At 36.5% G+C, this 22,186-nt stretch overlaps 1 protein-coding gene across 4 annotated transcripts in view; it reads left to right on the top strand.

Annotated features, from left to right (window-relative positions):
- Positions 1-22,186, top strand: part of GRIA1 (glutamate ionotropic receptor AMPA type subunit 1) — a 2,520,544-nt gene that overhangs the window by 1,960,123 nt on the left and 538,235 nt on the right. The window lies entirely within an intron of this gene.

Raw genomic sequence — 22,186 nt, 5'->3', positions numbered from 1 at the left:
AAGTTCAAATAACACCATGTCTTTATAAGGAAACTGGAACTATCCATGGAAATCCATGCGAGCACTGGAATAGTAGGCTGACTCCTCAAAGAATGAAGTCTCAGAAACTGAAGCAGAAAACTAAGGTCTGAAATCAAACAATACTAATCACTGTGCCACATAAACAATATACAACACACAAACAATACAAACTACTGTACCACTGTACAACACATACAAATAATACTAACCATTCCATCACAGTGCCACACAAACAGTGCTAACCACTGCAGCTCTGCACTACACAAACAATAGAAACCCCTGTACCACTGTACCATACACACAAACAATACTAACCTCTGTACCACACACACAAACTATACTACCCACTGTATCACTGTGCCACACAAACAGTATTAGCCACTGCACTACTGTGCCTCACTTCCCTTTTAATGCATTGTCATAATGTAAGGAATAACTTTCTTCAGTGAATGTGAAAGGCAGAAATGGAATTAATACAGGGTATAATATGATTTTGATGCATTTCAGAAATGTTCAACAAATGACAGAAATGTTTTGGCAGACTAAATGTTTCTCTGTGGGATTCTCTGCAGGTGATTCCCAGTAATGAGAGGATAGCTGATTAGTCCATATATACACATGCACACCACTGATGGAGAGGCTCTGTGTGTGTGTGTGTGTGTGTGTGTGTGTGTGTGTGTGTGTGTGTGTGTGTGTGTGTGTGTGTGTGTGTGTGTGTGTGTGCGTGTGTGTGTGTGTGTGTGTGTGTATGCGTGTGTGTGTGTGTGTGTGTGTGTGTGTGTGTGTGTGTGTGTGTGTGTGTGTGTGTGTGTGTGTGTGTGTGTGTGTGTGCGCGCGCGCGCGCAGAGGGGGTAGTGGCATTATTGTTAAGGCATTTGCCTCACAAACAAGATAAAAGGGTTTGATTCTCACCTCTGAGGAAAATTGACTAGATTTAAAATGTCCCACAAGGGCAGATAGTCTGCCTCTTGCCTACAAAAGTTAAAGGTTAACATATTGGTTAAGATGTTTAACTTAGGGACACGAGATACTGGGTTTGATTCTCACTTTTGGGAAGCATGGCTAAGCTTAAAAAAGTCCCCATGAAGTTGTTAGCCTAGTAATCACCTATGAACATATTATGCTGCCAAAAAATCTATTAATATCTGTTACGCTGCCAGGAAGTCCTCCTCATGTCTAGGTTTACAGTATAAGCCTTTGTTTCCTGCTGTAGAAGAATAAACTTTACTGTGGTTTATGTGTGACAGAAAGAATATCCAGCTCTTTTTGTAGCCTTGACATTGACTTGTTATATCACTTGAGAAATATGTTCATTCTTCCTTCTGGCATTCATTACAAAAGGTTTTCTTACAACTCGACCCATTTATCTTGACCTCTGATACTAAATGAGGGCCTTAGCGAATATTGGCATCCCTGCTAAGATACACTCAATAATGTTTTATTGTTTAAATGAGTCTTCCCCTATATACAGTTAAGACATCTGTTAGAGGGAAAAATTGTCTGACAGGTGACTTTCATGTAAGAGCTATTATTGAACCTGATAGCTGTGAAACTGAGCAGTGTTATCAGGGTCTGGTCAAATGGGAAATAAATATAAACTTGCAAGAAGCCTTTATTCTGTGGCTCATTCTTTTCAAAATATATAGAAAAATGTCTTTGTTAAAATTGATTAGCAGTTTTTATGGAAGTGGAAGACATTAGGTTTTCATTTTACATCACTTACAGTGTTCAATTATATTTTCTTTTTTTTTGTTAGATATATAGATAGAAGCATGTTCTCAATCTATATGGAAGGCAAAGCAGGTTGATACCTTTGTTATACAAAATGAAATGCGAAGCAGTCATGATTTTTGGCCTAAACAAAAAACTTCCTTGGGTGATCACCTTCTACTTGCCTTACAGTACTCTACACAGTGCCATATATACTAAGTTCAGTTCAGTGAAATGAGATTCAATGAAATGAGTTTTCAGTAATTTGAGTTTTCAGCAATGTGGTCGGGGGTGAAATGAAATTCAGTGAAATGAGATGCAACAAAACAAAGTAGACCTGCATCTATGTATGTATATATAATAATAATAAATAATAAACTACACTGGTTCGCAGATGTTTATACCTGGACCAACTATGCCAAAAAGAATGCTCAAAGTATATTTTATTGAGATGTGAATCTTTTAAGGCAAAGGATGAGTTATGGCTTTATTGTATTACTCTAATTAAGTATAACAAATCAAACTGAGAGCTGAAACTGTTTTTATTTTATTTTTTATGATTATACTACGATGAAAGGTTAACGTTTGAATTAACTGTGAAGGACTATTATGTTAAAAGCTGAAGTTTCATATTTTATTATTTCCCAGATAGTACCCACAGGCTTTCTAATTTATCTTTTTTGTCTGATTTCTACTGTCTATCATTTGAACATGGGAAAACTGATCACATCTCTAACATATGTTACAGATATTACAGGCAGGGTATATATGCAAAAGAACATGAGTACATTGACCAGTTGTGCACAGGAAAATAATGTGTTAACAAATACATAAAAATCTCAGCATAAGAGATTTGTGAGATATTTATTTACGTGTGAGTATTTAAGGCAGTACACAGATCCAGCTTTGAATTTTTCTGATCATATCAGCCAACTGATTAACAATAGCTCTAAAACTATAGGCTGTATAAACAGATTTATAAAGCTTAGGAAATCAGAAATTATGAAATCATTCCTAGTAAGTTGCATTAGGCTCAAACTAGAATATGGAATAAGAAAACCATATATGTAAACTAGCAGAAATGTGTAAAGAACGTTCATGGGTGTGAAAGTTTAATTTTCTGTGAAAGATTAATGCATTAGAACTTCAGTTCAGTGTCTCATAATATTCAAGAGAGTACCTTATTTACATATATAGGGCATTTATAGAGAACTGTATATGGGGCACATAGAGGCAAGTACATCTGAGAATGCTTAGGTAATCCTAGAATGGTAGAGATGCATCAGACATTTTCTGTGGGAGATTGTATAGGAATGTGAGATGTGATATTTGGTTCTCAATGAGAGTAGCTGATGCCAGGAATAGACTACCCGATGTTCTTAAAGCAAGCACTAATTTATGTATTTTATGAATATCTTGAACACTTATTATGGAGATAACAGTTATAGTATCTTGCCTATGCCTGAAATACGTTTATGTATTTATGTATGTAAGGGGATTAGGGAATGTATCCCTCAGAAGTATGATGGCAGGGTTTTGCAAAGGATGGGGTGGGGGCAAGTATTGGCATTTTACATTGGCTCCAATGGTTCAGAATGAGTAGAAGTTGTCAAGGATACTGCAGAGATCAGAGCATCAGGAATTTGTCTCAATACTCAGATGCATGCTGTTTCAGAAACAAAGCAGTCATAAGTAGTTGTACAACCTGCATCATGAAATTGGAACATGCTTTTTGGGGAAAATACTTTTATGAATAAGTACCATACAGATATTTTAAATATTGTTGTGACTACATGAAAACATACCAATGTATGTTTTCTCTGTTTTTTTGTGTGTGTGTTTTTTTTTTTTTTTTTTTTTTTTTTAAGACAAGCATCTCTTTTGTGGAACTGCATAAACAGTAAGACTGTATGGTACTTTTTTCCTACCCTCATTTGCTGAATTAGGTTGTGGTGTTGATTTTGCTGTTGACAAACAAAGAAACTTTACTCTTACATGTTAGATGATTTAAAGGGGTTGTTTTCATGATTTATTATATAAAACATAAAAACCTATAAACCTCAGTTGGAATATCTGTATATTTAAGTGATTATGATTATACTGACGTAATTCAGCAGTTTATAGGGATTTGTTCTAAAGATAACTTAGAACAAGAATAAACTTTAAGCTACCCCTGTGATTAAATGCAAGTGTGTCAGTAAATTATCCTGCTCTAAAATGCACAAAATGTAATAAATGAACAAGGTGATTTATAGAAGTTTTCTTTTGGTTATATGTGTGCATAGTCAGGAATAATCTGGGAGGGAAGCTGAAGGAAAATTTATTGACAGACCTGGTACAATGCTGTTTTGTGGACATGGCAAGCACTTGCTTGGCTGCATTATTAGGTAAAACCTATAAACCTCAGTTGGAATATCTGTATATTTAAGTGATTATGATTATACTGACGTAATTCAGCAGTTTATAGGGATTTGTTCTAAAGATAACTTAGAACAAGAATAAACTTTAAACTACCCCTGTGATTAAATGCAAGTGTGTCAGTAAATTATCCTGCTCTAAAATGCACAAAATGTAATAAATGAACAAGGTGATTTATAGAAGTTTTCTTTTGGTTATATGTGTGCATAGTCAGGAATAATCTGGGAGGGAAGCTGAAGGAAAATTTATTGACAGACCTGGTACAATGCTATTTTGTGGACATGGCAAGCACTTGCTTGGCTGCATTATTAGGTAAAACAATGCAAGAGATGAAAATATTGTTTAAACTATTCTGTTGTGCATATGCTGATTTATTTCATATCACATGGCATATTTTTATTATTTGGCTGGAGGATTTGTGGACAAAAGTAACATTTACAAGAAGGGATGATCTTTATTTCTGCAATTTAAGAGACCTGATTAATACAAATAAAAGTCTTGAGGTGGCAGCTTTGTAAGAAATGCAGTTGACGGAAAAAGAACATAACTGCTTTAGTATAAGGTTATTTTTCTTGTCTGGTTTGTTTCCTTATGTCATGAGTAGTGCAGAAAAAATGTAATGTTCTTGGTAGCAAATAACTGCCTTCTGGAAGTTGAAAACAGTCTGACTGCTGAGCAAAGCGGAAGGGTAAGTTGAAGGAGAAAAGAGTGACTTTATTTAGTGTTTCTATGCCACCTGAAACTGAACAGTGGAATTGTAGCTATAACAAGAGAGGGTTAATGATATTTAATGAATGAGTGTCACTATATATTAGGGAATTAGAATAGGCTTACAAGTTTTCAGGTGCAGAAAGGAGGTAAAGGTGCTAAAGTACTTGACTCCCTAGGCTGTGTATGAAACAGTAATGCTTATAGATATTATGATGTTAAATAAAACAAATTGATTCACATACTACTCTAGAAGATTCCACTCACATCAAGAATTGGTAAAACCTGTGTAACTGTAGATGATCGTACTTGATATTAAAAGAGATCATGACTCATCCAGTTATTATTTATCGATTTATTTATGAGAAAAATGCACTCCTGCAGTTTTTAATTGTATTTTCAGTTAGATATTATATATAGAAATGGGCATTTTTAGTTATGCAACTTAAGAAAAAATAGCTGTGTCATGTGGTATAAAAAATGTGTGCATCAAACATTAAAAGTATTGTGGTTACCTCAAAAATCATCCATCTAACTAAATTGGATTTGATATTAAATTTACACAGATAATATTTTATAAGGATTATAGGAAGGCGTGCACTAAATTGAAGTACTAGATGAACTTGAGCATAAGGATTTAGAGGGGGAGAGAGGAACTGGAGCAGGTCATGGATAAAATATAAATTTGATTGATAAGAAATTGCATTTTTTACTGACACTCATCTGATTATCAGAGATCCTTGTAGGTACGGTTAAGACAACAAGAGATAAATAGGATAATAATTCATCTGCATAGTCAAATGGATTAAGAGATAGTACATGATCCTATGGTGATCACATATTTTCATTGAATATTATCTGGCCGTGTATAAGACAATGATATGCTAAGCAAAAAGTATTATAGATGACAGAAAAGGTTACAGCTAAGTAAAACTCCGCATGAAAATGCCATTTTATTGACAAGGTGGATTACACACTTGGAATTGTTAAAGGTTATAACAGAACAACATGTGAGAAAATCCCAGGAAGTGATGATGATCCAATAGAAGTTTGAAGATAATACAAAGGAAAATTTTGTCCTGTACCTGTTGAGATATAAGATAAAGCATGTTTGGGAGATGCTGCCTTTATGGAAACAGACAGTGTTAGTAGTTCTAGGGAATCAGAGAATGTGGCAATGATACTACAGGCTAATTAAGATATTAAATCATGATTATAAACCATTGATGGTGATTTTAGTAGCCTGTCTGATATGGTGGCTCCCAGAGCTAATATAGATGGACAAAAGTGGTTTAGTTTTGGGGAGACAGATCATTGATAATACTTTTTAAACTGAAGTAGTAATGCAGCTGCACCATTCAGAGAAGAAGGGATTATTGATGGTCAGTGCAGAAGATGAGAAGACACCTGATAGAGTGGAGTGGTATTATTTGACTAAAAGACTGTTAGCTCATGAATTTGTGGATATGATTCTAAATGTGTATAGAGGGTCAGAGGTTGGGTTAAGACACAAACAGATCTGTTGTTGCATTTTAGACTCACTAGGTGGATGTTCACTTTCTTTTTTTAAGTTTATCTAGTGTTTTGGTAATATGGATGAGACATTCTGAAATAAGTGGCTATAGAATGGGACAAATGACTTCAAGATAAAATTTCATGGTTTACAAATGATACTTATATTTTTGAGTTCACCTGAAGAAAACTTGTAGGAATTATTTATGTTCTTGACTAGTTTTGGTAGGTTTTCAGACTATAAGTGGAATGCCATAAAGAGTGAGACAGTGGCACTGAATTATACAGCCTCTCCTGATATGAGAAATGCTTATCCATACTTATGGAATCCATCGGTATAAAATGTTTTATAGGCATGGTTAATGGACTTGGAAAAGACATTAATATTAAAACATATGAAAAACATATGAAAACCTCAAAATTAATTTATGTGGTGAAGATCCGTGGATTGGAATTACACCATTATGTAGGAATTGCATTGTTATGCAAGTCCATTGCTTTTGTATGTTCTTAAGGCTTTCCCTGTGGGTGTTCTCCAAAATTTTCTAAGATCTTTGAGAAATATAATGAGAGACTTCATGTAGGAAAACCCAAAGTTTGAAGCAGCGTGGAAAAAAGCTGATAAGATCATAATGACTAGAAAAATGTAACAGACAGCCAACTGTACTTTGATGAAGCTGTTAAAGTGAAAGTTTTTTTTTATTTAATGTGCATGAATTCATATTTGGTGGAATGAAAGCAGATGGTCTCATTAATCTGTTACAGTCAATGGAAGTTTGAGCAGGTGCCCTGTAGACATGTATTTTGAGAAAAGAATAGCACTGCAGTATGTGAGAGAAACAGTTGATGCAAACAATAAAATAGGTGTTTAGAATGCCAGCTATGCAAAGATGGTTGAAGCTGGTATTGATATTGGATATAGCAAACCATGAGTGTTGGGGGGGGGGGGGCTGAAATGATAGAAACTGTGACATACCAAACTGGAGTTTTAGGAACAACTTTGGCAGTCAGAGCACTGATAACTGTGAGAAAAATAAGAAGTTCTTACTATGAAATACACTGACAAATGATAGTGTTTGGCCAAAGCAGAACGGCTTTCAGGAGTGGCCACAGAGTCACCATATAGATACGAGTCCCTCATATGTTAAAATATTCTCTAAAGGACCAGCCACAATGAAAAGTTTAAATATATTTAATAATGAATAATAAAAGAACATGAAAATATGGAATATCTATTTACAATGAACACCAGAGTTTCAATCACAGGAAATATTAAAATAATACAGATGAATAAATTCACACAGATGCAGAAAAACAATACTTAACTAATCTCACTATATTTTCCTGACTGATCTAAAGAATTACTATTCCCTGGTTTACTTATTAGAGCAAGGCAAGATGAAGTAGCTGAGGGTCCCTTCCTTGTCAGATTCCAAAAAAAAAAAAAAATGCGCTCTGAGACTTCAGTCTTACCTAGTATTAAAACATAATTTTTAGTGATGGATTACAGAATGACATGACATACATCTGGCCATCTGACTTTTGGTTTCCATGCTATTTCCTTGGCTAGAAGTTGCTAGGAATTAGCACATATGTGTCAACAATGCACACACATAGCTTGCTAAGTCTGTTGCAGCTTCTGGAAGTCATAAAACAATTTCAAACCTCTACCCTTTCAGAGTAGCAAATAGTTCATCCCAAAGACAATACATAAAGCTTCCTAGAACAGACTTGCTGCTCTGATTGCATTGAGAACTGCAGGATATAATCTTTATGGCCTAAGCCAGGTAATTTAATTTCAAACTATTTTCAAAGTCAGCTGGACTGAGATTAGCCCCTTCTCTTCTAGTATTCCTTGTTACAATATATACATTTCAACAGTTACAATAATACATTTATATTTCTTCCTTTGTCCAGCAGGACACACCATTGATACATTTTATTATTTATATTTATTTATTTATTCCAGTTTGGTGACAGGGGAGGTCCACTGGGCTCGAAAGCCTGTTTTCAGTGGAGGCCCGGGGAGAAAAGCTCCACAAAACAAGTTACATAACATATAGAATTACCACATTACAAAGTTACATAACATATTGAAATAACAAAGAAATATCATTTACATTGCAGGCAGTATGTAGTCTTACAATAACACAGCAGGTAGAATAGTAGAATGAATAGGTATCATTTACTTAGTAACTAAGAAATTAAAGAGAAATTATCTAGGAAAGGATGAGAGGCATAGAGCATGAGGCTGGGTGTGGAGATTGGTTACAATTTATAGTCTATTTTAGCATAAGCAACTTTGCAAATACACTTTCAACACAAGCATCTGTACAAATCAGTTTGATATTCAAATAGCATATAAATCTTTACTAAATTCCAGCTAGCTGTGCTGTCATATATTACACATCTACTGCCCTGCTTCTCCTGGCATAGCTGGCAATACCGCACATCATCACTGCAATGGTCAGCCTGCCACCCATCAATCTCCTTGAGGCCCCAATAACTGATGCAAAACCAGTAGTTGAAGAGGTGAAATCAGCTATCAGAACACTGAGAAATGACAAGGCACCAGCAGTAGATTAGGTCACTGCTGAAGCAATCAAGACTGGAGGCAATATCCTGCTCCACCAACTCCACACACTGATTGAGCTGCTGTGGGTTACAGAACAGATACAATCCACATGGAAGAAGGCCATAATCATACCCATCTACAAGAAGGGGGACAACATGGAATGCAAGAACTACCATGGTATCAGTCTGCTCTCCATCATCGGCAAAGTCTTTATGAAGATCATACAATCCAGAAACACTGCTAGCAAACTAGCAAGGAAGAACTAACCAGATTCAGACCAAATAGATGATGCTATAATTAAAGCTTTATCATCCATCAGCTAATGGAGGAAAAGACTTCAGTGTGGACAATGTAGAGTTATCGTCTTTATCAATTTCAAGCCCACATTTGACTGCATCCACTGGCCTGCCCAGTGGAAGACATTTTAGACTGAGCATATGCTGAAGAATATCATCAGACTCCTTCAAATGTCATACAATGGTTCTTCCAGCCAGATGCACATTTGGAATTAATTGTCTGAAGAATTTACTATCCAGACTGGGGTCCATCAAAGGTATGTGGTCTCTCCACTGCTGTTCAACATAGTGGCGGATGTCATCATGAGGAGAGCATTTGAGGGCAGAAGCAGGGTCCAGTATGATTTAGCCCATTCTGTGACTGACCTGATGTTCCCCGATGACAGTGCCATTTTTGCATAGAGTGATACTGAGACCACAGATATGCTCTACAACATCGCCCGCATTGCCCAGTCATATGGCCTACAAATGAGGACAAGACGTAAGTGATGCCACACACACACACTCATATGTATGTATATATTGTGTGTGTGTGCTCATGCATAGGATCTGTATCAGTTCCTTTATTCAACTTATATCAATAATTGATATACTGAAATAAAAAGGGCACCAAAAGTAATGAGTTTCCTTGAATGCATCAAAAACCTGAAAAACAAGTAAATATCCAACAAATTGCATTTTTACAAGGGGGATATGCCCCCTATTTTGGGAGGTAAGGCTCTACGATTCTCACATTTCTGCTACTTTAAATGTACCAATTAATCTGTCATACAACAGTAACAAAAGAGAGGTATTCCCTTACTCCACTGCCTATGTCTGTAAACAGAGAAACCACTCTACAGATTATTAGTGCAAGTAAACAGGATATATGCATTCACTTGCACAGATAAAATAATACAACTGGCACTTAACTGATAACTTGCAGAAGTTGAAAAAAAATCTTTGCAAAGTCAAATTGAGGATCCGTGTAAATTACGTAGCTGCATGTTTATCTGTCTGTCCATATGGTTACAGGTCATTTGAGCAAGTGCTTTTTCAACCTGTAAATAAGTGTGAGTACTCATATAAGCAAACAGCTTTCTTTTGTATGAGTTTTTGACAGACAGCATATTCTATGAGCTTACATTGCAATGGGGTAAGAGTATTTGCACTTACCCCACTTTTGTGTAATCTCGAAGTTGATTTACATTACTAACGGGCACAGGGTGTTGCATCCCCTTATGTGGAGGGAGGATGCAGTGAGGCTTGCTCCCCTGCAAAAAAAAAAAAATAGTTGTAGGTTTGCTTATTTGCAGTCATTTTAGATTCATTGTAAAATTATCACTGTTTTACACAGCTCATAAGATTGTTTGAGTTTGATGAGACAATGATATATAAAAAAGAGAGAGAAAGAGATAGGTATGTATATGCAAGGTGCAGACTTGTGTCATACTGTGTACAACTGATTATTTAGATGAAACAGATAAATGTGTTGCTAGTGTGTATTACTACCGAATGCACAGCATGGATTACTGTGCACATCTGCTGTCTTAATTTATTAAGTCAGGCAGTAGCACTGTAAAAAAGATTTGCATCAAGGTTTGTTTTACTTAATGCTTGTATAATATAAAAACGTAAAACAGCACACACACACACACACACACACACACACACACACACATACACACACATTCGACCACCCCACCTCACTTCCCCTCCTCCTACATTTTTCTCTAAGCACAAATAGTTGATTTCCTCATCGCTTACCCATTCCTGGCCTGTAGAATAAGCCATCCACCCCACTAACTATTATTTTTCTGCTTCTTCCATTTCCCACTTGCCTTTTTACTATTTCTGTCATCTCTTTCAAGGTCTAGTAATGTTTTTTTTTTTTCATTCTGAACTGTTCTTTCACCATTTCAAATCTTGTTCCTAGTTTAGCACACAGTTGAATGATGAATGTTAAAAGGACATCTGTAATTAAGGATATCTAAAATGGCACAGGCCACTCCAATTATTTTTCTCAGTTAATATTTCATACTGTGCAGTTGGAAATTGTAACATGGTGCCATATTTTTCCAGTGCCTAAGAGTTTCAGACATGGCTAGTTCCATAAATGTTCTCTATAATTAAGACGTGCTGTAACAAGGTTCAGCCAATTAATATGATACCATTTTCAAGCTGCTGTTAATGTTAACAATTATAAATATTATGCAGTGGAATTGCTTGCTTTATGTTTCTGTATTCTAGTACACTAATCATAAGAAATATTTTTAATAGCAGTCTACATAAAATCAAAACTTTCACAATGATGTGTCACTTACCTGGACACAGATGACATTTATATTAGTGAAGATTTGTTCCCTGCTGAATGTGCATCTCATACACAGTACAGAATAACTTGACACACACACACAAATCCATGACTATAAATCAGTCAAGACAATTTAAAAAAAATTGCATATTTGTATTTTGCAGACACTTGCAAGTTGAAAAGTTTCAGAATAATATTGGTTAGCATGTTGTACATAGAGCTGGGTTCATAAGCTGACTTGAGTGAATGCTTTCTTGAAGCTGCAACAATGTTTATTTATTGTTTTATTTATTTATTTGCACTTTGTTGACTGAGTTAGGCCCACAAGGCCAGTGGCCTCCTTTCGGGGGAGACCTGAGGTGATAATCACATAAACTACAGAGAATTTAGTCAGGGCATTGGTAAACTTCCCCTTCTTTCTGGAGCTGCTACATGGTACCAGAAGGAAGAGGCATAAAAAAGCAGCAGAAAGGAGGAGGAGAGAAAAGCTATGGAGATTTCGAAGAAGAAAATGAGAATTTGGAGAAAAAAATATTATCTGATATGGAGTAGCAGAATGTAAATAAAATGACTGTGTTTTGAATGATACAAATGGGCAGTGTTTAGTTGTCTTAACGGAGAATGAAGTACGCAAGTCTGTTGGAGTTGTGCAGATAACATAATTGGTGTCAGGAGGGTATGCAGATTATGCTCTGTTGAAAATAATTGAGCAGGATGATGCATGTGACAGTCTTGCTGTTTCATGGGGTGAGATGGCAGATAATGTTTTCAGAAGTGCTGAGTATGGTAATGTGGGGAAAGATCTCAGTGACTGTGACAGCAAAGCATGCAGCAGTTAAAACCTATACAGCAGTGATATAAAGTAAAAAAGATAAACAGCAACAAACTGAGAAAGAGTCTGGTTTTGTGGCAGCAGAGAATACAGTAATTAAAACATATGCAGCAGTGACAGCAGGCAAAAGAGAGAGAGAGAGCAGCAACAAAATGTAAGTGAAAATGTTTTAAAAAGAAGCGAATACCAGCTGTGAGAATAAGAGCAAAACTAACACTGTAATAGACAGATATTATGTATGGGATATCCACATAACTGTTCTGGGTTATGCAGCTCAACAGAGACTTTTTATGATTTAACACTTGAAGCTGAGGAACTGATAGGTTCATAGTTGTGTACTAGGCTAATGGCCCTGGAGCCTTTACAAGCCTAGCCCAAAAAATTGTCCTGGTGCCTTGCCACCCGATGTTAGTTCACAATGCCTCTATCCAGTAGGGCAACTGGAATGATCCCTCGGTGAACTTTCTGTTACTCATTCACTCGTCGAAGTTCTCTTGGAGGGCCAGCAAGGTGCTCTACTTGACATGAATGGGAAGCTTATTCCAGACTATGGGCAGTCTTTGGGAGATGAAACTGTCCCTCAAGCATGTTCTGTTGATTGTGGTAATGAGGTTGTGATCTCTAGAGTGTATGGCACAGGGGGATTGGGATTTCTTTAGGTGTAGCATTTCAAGTAGGGCTGGGTCGGACATGGCTTTGTAAGTCAAGCAGTGATCACCTCTAAGTAGATGATAAGAGACTGAGAACAGTTGAAGTTTCTTGATTCTGTGTGTATAGGATATGTGTTTAAGGCCTAGGATCCTTTTTTTTAGGTACTTTTGTAGCCTCTCCAGCTGTTGTAGGTGTCTGGTCAGGTACATGACAAATGGGGTGTTATATTCGATGATTGGTCTAATGAAGGATGAGTAGAGAGGGATGAAGACCTCTTTCTTCCTGGATGTGAAACCTTTGGTTATAAGATGTGCCACATAGAAGGACTTTCTGACCACAGTGGCAATGTGGTGGTTGAAGGTGAGGTTGCAGTTGACCTGTTTGCCCCGATCTCTTATGGACCCTTCAGTGTTCAGTGGGCTCCCATCGCTGTGGTAATTAGTGGGAACTGAGGTTTTTTTCCAAAGGGAATGATAACACTTTTTTTGACGTTAAGCTTAAGGCCATGGTTGTGACACCAGTCATTGGTTTCAGTAAGGTTCTTTTGTAGGATGTCTGCATCATTTGGGGAGTTGATAATGACTCCTAGCTTGCAGTCATCAGCGAACTTGGTCAGCCAGAGTCACTCTGTGTTGGCCTGAGCTTCTGAGAAGTAGCTGCCAAATAGGAGATGGCCCAGTTCCAAGCCCTGCAGGACTCCACTTGTGACTGGTCAACAGTCTGACTTGGAATCTGCAACTTTCACTATGTGGGTCCTGTCTGTGAGCCAATTTGCAGCCCACCTAGTGATATAAGATTGATACCTACTTTGATGAGTTTGTCAATGATACCCAACTAGGGAATGATGTCAAAGGCCTTGGCTAGGTCGAGGTAGGCTGTATGCACTGCCTTATCCTCATCAAAAACCTTGGTGACTGCCTCGAAAAAGTCAACCAGGTTTAGCAGGCAGGATATCTCCTTGACAAAGCCAAACTGTGTAGGGTCAAGAGTTTGGAGATTGCCTATATCTTTGTTAAGCAGGTCCATGATGATGCGCTCAATAGCTTTGCATACCAGACTCATCAGGCTAATGGGGTGATAGTTCCCAGGGTTTGTAGTTGCTCCCATTTATGGAGAGGGATGACTGTAGCAATGTGTCATTCATTGGGGACAAAGCCTGAGGTGAGGCTATGATTGAACAGGGCACACAGGTGTGGTGCCAGCTAATTTTGTAGCTCATGTAGAATGCGGCCAGGGATAATTGTTAGCTCCCATGGATGCTGTATTCTTGGCTTTGGACAATGCAGCTTTTACCTGTGCTGCAGAAATGTTTGGTACCAGGCTTTCTTCCGGTATTGTGATAGGGCCGGTGGGGGGTGGGGGTAAAATTGGCACTGAATCTTTCGGCCAGTATGTTGGCTATATCTGCTGGCTCAGTTTAGGAGGTACCATTGTGCAATAACTCAGAGCAAATCTGGGTATTGCCTTGGAGTTTCTTGATATAGCTATAGAAGGCTTTTGGTGTCAGCCGCAAGTCTGCCTTCATAGCTGGCTTTAGAGGATTTGATAAGGGATCTCAAATTTTTGTTGAGGCTGATAAGGGAGTTTTTCCAGTCTTGTGACTTCATTTATTTCTGCGACAGCTTTTTCCTTCTGTTGTAGAGTTTATTGATGGCTGGGGACCACCAGATTGGCTTCCTTTTTTGGAGGAGAGCATCTTGTTTCTATTTGGTATGGCAAGTTCCATGCATTTGTGTACATGCTCATACAGTGCATTGGTGTATGATTCAGCAATCGTGCAGCTATTTTCCATTGGCATGAGTGCCGACAAGTTAGCCACCTCTGCTTTTAGGAGCCAAAGGTCAGCTTTGGAGAAGTTTTTCAGGGTAGTCACCTTAGCGGGGGGGGGGGGGGGGGGTGAGATGGAGATTTCCATGGTGATCATTTTGTGGTCGGATTTAACCAGGGAGGAATTGACTATAGGTGTGGAGCAATGGTCTCCCATGTTGGGGATAACCAGGTTGAGGATGTTGCTTCCTCTAGTGGGGGTCAGAATGAGCTGGTCCAGGGCATTTGAATTGATAAATTTCAGGAAGCATTGGGCCTGTACATTGGTACTTGAATAGTTTTCCCACTTGATGGAAGGGCAGTTGAAGTCACACAGTATGAGAGTATTGGGTTGGACCTTGATAGATTCCAGGCAGAGAGATACTGGATCCCCTTAGAATGACACCAGAATCTTAGCCAGTTGTTGAAATCAATACTTTTCTGCTCATACTGTGGTATCATTCTGGATGATGTTAGAAAACTACTCAGGGCTAGGGTCATACCTGCCTGGGCCACATAATCCAAGAGTTCCATCACATCTCTTTTCATATAGTCCAGGGAGATACATTTCAGGTCATTCACAACCACATGGACAATGACTGAGTCATATTTGTACTTGTTGCGAAGTGACCTGAGTGCATGTGTTATGTGGTGGATCCTGGCACCAGATAGACAACTGACTGTCACCTTCTCCTTGTTTAACCTAGTGAGTGGGACATCAGTGTGCCTCACAATTAAGTCTCCTATGGCTAGTACATTGGGAAAAGTGTTTTGGCTTAAGTGATTAGGTTGAGGAGCACACTGTGGTGGTGAGCTGTGTGTTCTGTGGTTGTTATGCTGTGGTGGTCATGTGCATTTCTGTCTCAGAGGACTTTGTTGTTAGGGTAAAGATTTACTGAGAGCCTCCGCAAAGGTGTATGTATGGTTTGTGTTTCTATGTGTGACTTGTGATGGTTGTTCTTTTGGAGGGTTGTGTGTTCCATGTAGTCAGTTGCAAGTGTTGACCTTCTCCTCTTGACCAGTTATTCTGGTCTTGGCTGGAGAGCGCACTGCTTCCAGTTTGGTGATATAAGTGCATCTCTCACATGTATGAGTGTTGGGAGGTAAGAGGAGAGGGTTGTCTGTGTACATGAGACAGTTGCCACGCTGTCTCAGAATGCCCAAGTGCACCAGGTTAGCAGGAGAAAGCACAGGAAATGGCCCTACAATCTTACTAGGAGGGGTGGTCATAACTAATAAGTTCTGGTGCTGTTACTACGTAGGAACAGCTAGTGCTGATAGCATCTAAGTATGCTACAATAAATGCTGCAAAAACCTGTTGAAATGCAAGTCGATTAGGCTAATTGAAGTACAAGAAGTAAAAGAACAAGCACGTTCTAAGGGAAAAATTGAAGAGCAGACTTTCTGGTACCGTTAATAATTTACCTCAGCTGTAAAAAAAAGAAAATACGTACCTGTGAAACAATTATTTATTTTCTGGCAGTAACATAAAATGTTAAAAAAAATGTTGCTTTGCACTTTAGGACAGATGAACTGGGAGAGAGGATGTTAAAAAGATCCATGCAAGGTTTGTGAAAAACTGTTGATAACATTGCGAAAGGTAGAGATAAGAGAAATGTATGGAATGGAGAGTGGAGGTTGGAAGCTGTTCTGACATGTGAAAAAAACATGGAAAACCACTTACCAAGTGTTATTTTAGTGGCTAGTCATAGAAGGAATTAAGATATGCTGGCCAGCCTAAATCATGTTTCTTTTGTCGGCATTATTCTCATTTAATTAATGATTGCAACAAGCTACAATGTCACCCATGTGGAGAGAAAGGACACAGTAAAACATTGTGTGGTTTAATGTAGGTTGTTTAAAAGAGGGATACTTTTGTATGTATTGTCAAGATCAAACACTAAATAACAGAAAAGAGGGGAAAACGGAAGAAGGCATACACAATGGAGGATAACAAGAAGCTGGGGTAGAGGGTGAACTAGGTGAAGAAGAAACAGTAGAAGAAAATATATAGAGAGGGGAAGGAGGAAAGAGATTGGGTGCTGAGAGGTCAGGAGAAAGGACTGACATTACTCATTTTTTTCTCTCTGGATCAAGGATTATTTTTGCATAAACCCAGGGAAAATATTCAGTAGGGGAAAGAGTAAAAATAAGAAAACAAAAATGTAAAATATTTCCTCAAAACTTAAAAAGAGGGAAAAGCAGCAATATTAGAGTGCTTTCAGTAAATGTGAGCAGAATTATTGACATTGTAATAAGGATAGGGATACTGGAATAGTGTGCTTAATGTCATGTGGATGTCATTATGCTAGAGGATGTAAGACTCCTAACAAGTGAAAAACACTGCCAATAGTAGATCCAAGCAGGAGTCACCACACGGAAAAGTCAAATAAACTTTCTTTATTTCTCCATAAAAAACCACACAAGCGCTTTCACGTAGGTTAACTACGCTTCATCAGGTGTAAATCTTGAAAGCAAATGAACCATCTTTATACATGGCTTTTAGGCGGGAAAAAACAGATGATCAATTAACAATTAACAATTAAAACCCAATTAAAACAATTTATGTTTTGCTTAAAGCGGCAAAACCCTACCATTAAAAAATATATGAATAACATTTCAAAATCATTCAGTGGCAAAACGCGTTCAGTGCTCTATTAATGCAGTATATTATATGTATAGCGCACAAATGATGGTATCATAAAAAGCAAGCATATCACAGAAAATAAATTAAAGCCAGTCAATACTAGCTTCCAGTTTGTTGCCACACTCTTATATAAAATATAAAATGCATTCTTGTGTTGTTTCAAACTCATTTCCCTGATAATATTGTATTCATCTGACAGAGAGCATTTGATAACAGATTAAATTTAAAAAGCCGACGGAATCATCTTTTAAAACTAGATCGCCAGACCACATAAGGTCTACATGACATAAAAAATAAAGTGCCTCATTAAGACAATACAACTAAGAAATATATACAACAAGGGATCCCTCAGACAAACCCAAAACAACCATCAAACCACCCTCAAGTCTTAAATTCCTAGAAACCAGACATCATCCATCAGTCTCACCGACGGACAAGATCCCTAACATCCGACACTTTACAATTACCAATAAGTAAGAAATCCAAACCCAAAAGCAAAAGCAAAACAAATACAATAACTAGACCATTCTCCACATAGACATCACTCCCACCGTCTAACATCACATAGAGAAAGAAACGAATACTCCCAAGCTCAATGACATTCATGTACGAGAACGCCTTACACACAAAACTAGTAATTCACACACTTCAAACTCACCGAATGTCTATCACTATCATGTCAAGCTGCATAGCAAAATACGTAATAGCCATACCTAGCGGATAAACAACCACCATGTCTTGAGTTGTTAAAAAGAGGTGTTTAGTTGCCAGATAGCTAAAATGTTAGCTAAAATGATTAACAAACGCCCTCGATGGCAAAGTAAATTAACGTTTAAACATCATCTAGCAGCGTCTCTTTGCCAGTAACAGCACGGATTTCCAACCAACACTTGTAAACTATTATTAAGTGAAATATATTTAATGAATTTGAACTACCAGCAGAATCTATCATAATTAAAGCTGCTCACCATATAGTGCATCGCTCTTGTCGTCCAAGCATTCCCCACAGGCAAAACAAACCGCACAGAATAAGGCAAGACATGAGCAATCCAACTCAGAGATGTTCGTATCAGGAATACTGACAATCAAAGCTGAGTGCTCATACCTCTAACGCTCTCAAAACCTCTGCCTCTACCAAATACCACTACAACAAACAAACTATGTGGCAAAAAAGTCTAAAGAATAAAATATGACTTTGTCTGAGCCTATTAGAAATATTTAAACTACTGATAAATAAAATGGTAAAAAACTACACATAATACCTAAGACAAATTAATATACAGAATCAAATTCAAACAGACATAACCTAATTCAAGCCTGTACAAATAACTATTAAATGAAAGCACAATATTCTGCTAATAAATCATAAACAGACCATCTAAGAATACAAGGTGAGTAACAAGTCCACCTAAATCAAAACATCAAAAAATAGAAAACCTTAGAAAAATAGCTTTACTATGTGAAAGGTTGCATCCTCATAACTATCAAACTAAAATAAAAATAAAAATAGTAATATTGTCAGAATTTTGTTAAATTAATAACAATAATAAAAAATAATGAAATAATAAGATAACATATTTATATATTAAAACCAAAAATAAATTACATATATATTAAATGGTCAATATTTCTTTCGATTATCCAAAACAGGTTTAATGGAAACTGAATAATTGATACCTGGGGGTGTATGTGCCCTTAAGATGAAAATCCATTTCAGTTCCCTAATAGCCAGTTGGTTATTACTATCTCCTGCTCTAAGGCTCAGTGGCAACATTTCCAAAACTTTGAAGCCAAATATTTATATATTTATATTTTTATAAGTGAAAAACACTGCAAACTGAGGAACTCGGGGGTGGAAATATAGTATGGAGCTTAAGAAGTGAAAGTTGTTCCGGAGTGGCTGAGTTGTGTAAAACAACAAAAACAGTGAAAATACTAGATGTAAGATCAGCAAGAATGGGAAGGTCAACTGTTGTGGACATGTTTATAGAATCATTTCAGTGTATGCATATGTAACTATCAAGGATAGAGAGAATCTGTTTCAAGAAATATTAGACTATGTTATGGTTAACATGAAAATTATAATTGCAGAAGACTTTGTGATTTAAGGGGAAGTCATAAAAGAAAGGGAAAGATGTAAAGCAATAGACGACATGATAAAATGTGAAGAATTAGATGTATGGAACAAAAGTAAATGGACATAGATGTGGAGGCACCTATTTATGAAACTGAAATTGATTGTTTTGTATTATCAGAGGGCTTTTGAGGGTAGCAGATGGTGATACATTTGTAAGAGATGTTTCAGACCATTTAGCAATATGTATGGAGGTGAGGGGAAAAGGGAGTATATTAAAACAAGAAAGGAAATACAAAGAATAAATGACAATTTATGGGATAAAACTGGAGAGTGGACAGTTTTACAATTATGGAACGTTCATGTAATCATGAACATGCATGAAAACAGGTCTGAGGGGTGGATTGAACTTCAAAAAGTTTGAGAAATTTTTTTCAGTGGCAAGATAATGTAAAAAAAGAAAGAAAAAGTGAAGTATGAGAACATTTATAGAAATCTATTAATGAATTTAGAGAATAATGCCGTAGACCATTATGACATGGAAAAGGAAATAAAACAAAAATTGAGAAAAAGTAAGGCATTGTTGTTTAGGCAGAGATACTATTTACAAGGGAGAAGGGAGGTGATATCTGTGTATTTGAGTAAAATAGTAAAGGAGGATATAAGTATAGTGAGGGACATGAAAAAGTCAAAGGAGAGATAAAAGGAATGCACTAGAAAATTAATTGCAGTGCAGTGTGTGGAAAACATGTATAAGAGTATAAGAATGGAACATGCAGTAAGTGAAAAAGGAAAGTAAAGACATTTCCAGAATGAGTTAAGAACGAATTTGAATAAGAAGTTACTTTTAGTGAATTGTATGAAGTACTCATGAAAGAAAGTCAGTGTTGATTCAGTGTCAGACTCAGATGATGTAAGGCATGGAATGCATAAGATATTAATGAAGAGGCAAACAGCATATTTGGTAAATGCACTGAATGAATGGTTAAAGGAAGGGTTTGTTATGACGAGTTATTTAGTGGAATAATATTTATATAAATATATATATATATATATATATATATATATATATATATATATATATATATGATGTGATGAATGAAATAAAAAATAGATACCCATCACAATAAATAACACAATTGCTGAAAATGTTTTGGGAGTATTATAGAGAGCAAGGAGGGAAGGATTGTGGATGATGTTATAAGTAAATGAGAAGATGTGAAACTTATGGTAAGAGATATTAGCAAAACTTTTGATACAGCAGGATGAGATGTTATGCAGAAGTATGGAATAGATAACAGAATTAGGAGATTGTGTATGTCATCATATCAGAATAATAAAGTGAGGGTATTACTGAATGGGTGGCTGAGTAAAGAAATATGCATGAAGCATGGTATAAGACAACGATGTCCCATGAGTGAAATGTTATTTTCATTGGTAATGAATGTGATACTGGGTGATGTAGCTTTTAAATGAAAGATGCTAGATATGTGGTGCAAAAAGAAGTGGTGATACAGGTAGTTTTGACAAACACAGACAATATAGTTGCAGTTGCTAAGAAAATAATATAGATGAGGGAAGTGTTGGCTTCTCTGAACAGATGTTTAATGGAAATGGGAATGACCTTAAATGGAGATAAAAGTAAGAGTTTGATTAATGTGGTGAAAACTGGAGATGTGCATTTTTCAGTGAATGAAGTGTCTCTGCTAGGAATAAAATAGTTATAATTCAGTGGAAGGGTTTGTTAAAGAAATAAAATACCTATGTCTTCTGTAGAAGACGTAAATTAGAATTCAAGAATAAGGTTTATCTGGTGAATTCAGTATTAATGGGAAAATAGCATATATCTAAAATGTTTATATGATCCTAGTAAAATATGAAAATGAAATTGTGCAGTTGGTTAGTGCTTTCATATGGAGTTCAAGATTAAACTCAGTAAAAAGAGGTGCATTGTATGAGTAAAGATGAAGTGGCTATTAAATCCAGTTGTTTATTGTGCTTCTTTTAACTGGTATAGAGTATTAAAGTGGTTAAAGAAAGAGAATGATAATTTAATAATTTATTAGAGACAATATTTAAGTATAAATATAAAAAAATTCTGGGAAATGAAAATAAGGAAAAAGAATATGTCAGTGAAGAAATTAAAAATTATCTACAAAAAATACTAACATGGAAAATGATTCATAGTACAGAGAAATATAGCAGGACGCGGTATGATAATCTGATGAAACATATTACTGTGTAAATCAATGGAAGAATGTACCAGAATAAATAACAAAAGGCATTAAAGCAAAGAAAAAAGTGGTGTACCAAGATAGCAGAGTGCCAGCATCTCCTATGAGACTGGTGATAAATAAGGTACCAGGAAAGGGGAATATGCCGTATAAAAAAAACACAGTTGAAAGAGTGTGTTTACTTTTTGTGGAGGAAGAAACAACAGAGCATGCTTTTTTTGAAATATAAAAGATTTGAATCTATTTATATATGAATATTATAAGAATAAAGAATGTAAGAGAAGATTAGATAAGAATTTATATTACGTGATATGTGATATTTGCAATGAAAGACTGAATGAAATTTTATTTAACTGAAAATGGATTTTGGCAGATATTTTGCAAAAAATCAAGTTATGCTTGTGAAAGG

Source organism: Protopterus annectens, chromosome 4.part0 (assembly GCF_019279795.1).
Source record: "Protopterus annectens isolate FY-2018-M chromosome 4.part0, PAN1.0, whole genome shotgun sequence".
Taxonomy (NCBI): domain Eukaryota; kingdom Metazoa; phylum Chordata; order Ceratodontiformes; family Protopteridae; genus Protopterus; species Protopterus annectens.
This window is presented reverse-complemented; position numbering and strand designations above follow the sequence as displayed.